Source organism: Meriones unguiculatus, chromosome 14, assembly GCF_030254825.1.
Source record: "Meriones unguiculatus strain TT.TT164.6M chromosome 14, Bangor_MerUng_6.1, whole genome shotgun sequence".
Lineage (NCBI taxonomy): Eukaryota > Metazoa > Chordata > Mammalia > Rodentia > Muridae > Meriones > Meriones unguiculatus.
Genome location: NC_083361.1, coordinates 14,082,074 through 14,083,656, shown reverse-complemented (window position 1 = coordinate 14,083,656; position 1,583 = coordinate 14,082,074). Strand labels below are relative to the sequence as shown.

Here is a 1,583-nt window from a genome sequence, read left to right as displayed (position 1 = left end):
GCTCTGTAATCTCAAGGATCAGAGATTTCAGCAGCCATTGGGATACCATGGAACAAGTGAGGTAGCCCCCAAATGCTTGGAACATCAGCCTTGAAGGTTCTAATGCGCTTTACTGGTCTCTGTATGCTCACACAGTGCATGTGTGTGCAGACACACATTTTCACACACACACACCATATACACAGTCTTAGTAGGGTTACCGTTGCTATGACAAAACACCAAGAGCAAAGCAACTTGGGAGTTTATTTGACTTACATTTCCACACTGTAGCCCATCCCTGAGGGAAGCCAGGACACTCAGACAAGGCAGGAACCTGGAGGCTGGTGCTTATGCAGAGGCCCTGGAGCGCTGGCTGCTCTTCCGGAGGTCCTGAGTTCAATTCCCAGCAACCATTCGACTCACAACCAGCTGTCATATGATCCGTTGCCCTCTCCTGGCGTGCAGGTGAACACGCAGATAGAGCATCATAGACAATAACATAAATAAACAAAATCTTTTCTTAGAAAAAGGAAAATTTTAATTTCAAACAAATTAATATTAAAAATGTAAATACATTAAAATTGAAAAAAGAAAGGCAGGGTCTTACTTCATAGCCCAGGCTGGCCCAGAACTCATGATCCCCCTGCTTTAGACAAATGAAAAAAAAAAAAAAAAAAAAGCATCTGATGTGAACATTTCTGTGTACAACTTGATAAAACTCTGGCCCCTACCCCACCCCTCCCCTGAGGGTACCTGTCGTCTTTACTGTTTGGAATCCTGCGGTCTAGGTTCAGCTCGCCACTCTGGAGGCTGGGAAGTCTGACAGTGGGGGGCAGGCTCCTCGTGACGCCCATATTCCGCATCACACCAGGCTTTAGAAGAGAGGAAAGCCTGGCCCAGTGGAGCCGGAGGCAGGAGGCAAGGCTGTGACTCGCCCTGTGACACCCACAGCTGTGCTGTGGTGGCTGAGGACGGACTCAGACATCACCCAGCCCAGAAGTGGCACTCGGATTAGATTGAGATTTCCTCACACCGCCCTCACACATTTCACACCCAAATCTATGATAATGGAAGAAAACAGGAATTAGCTTCCAGACGGAACCACCCAACAGAGTGAAACAGACCCAGCCAGTGGTGCCCAAGTGTTCCTAATGACTAGCATAAGCCGGTGCCAGGGACTGGGGCTCTCCTGTTGCCTCTGATGGCTTGCGCGGGTGCCTTAGCTGCGGTCTGACCCCATGCAGCCCGCACGCGTGGTCCCGCCCCCCCCCCCCATGCTACTTTCAACCACTGGGAAACTTTCTCCAGTCCATCACCCTGTCGGGAGCGTCCCCCACGCTGCCACGGAAGATTCAGTGTTTAAGGAGGCATGCCACCCCCTACCACGGACAAGACGGCCACCCTAGCACTGCCACAGCTATACCCCGCACTCAGAGGCCTTGGTGGCGCGCCTCCCCACCCAGCGCAGAGGCCGCCACCCCAAGAAAGCAAGCCATTCCGGACTCCACGGGGAAGGAGACCGTCCCCACAGATGTCCTAAGATGAGGCAGCACAGTTCCATTTCCCTGCACCCACATCAGGGCCAATGCAGCCGCTGCTCCCAA

At 52.4% G+C, this 1,583-nt stretch overlaps 1 long non-coding RNA gene across 1 annotated transcript; it reads right to left on the bottom strand.

Annotated features, from left to right (window-relative positions):
• Positions 1-229: 229 nt before the first annotated feature.
• LOC132647021 (uncharacterized) lies at positions 230-1,235 on the bottom strand. Its single transcript, XR_009585308.1, has 2 exons — positions 733-1,235; positions 230-625 (listed from the first exon to the last, which is right to left on the bottom strand). It is a non-coding gene; the product is annotated as an uncharacterized LOC132647021 (long non-coding RNA).
• Positions 1,236-1,583: the final 348 nt, after the last annotated feature.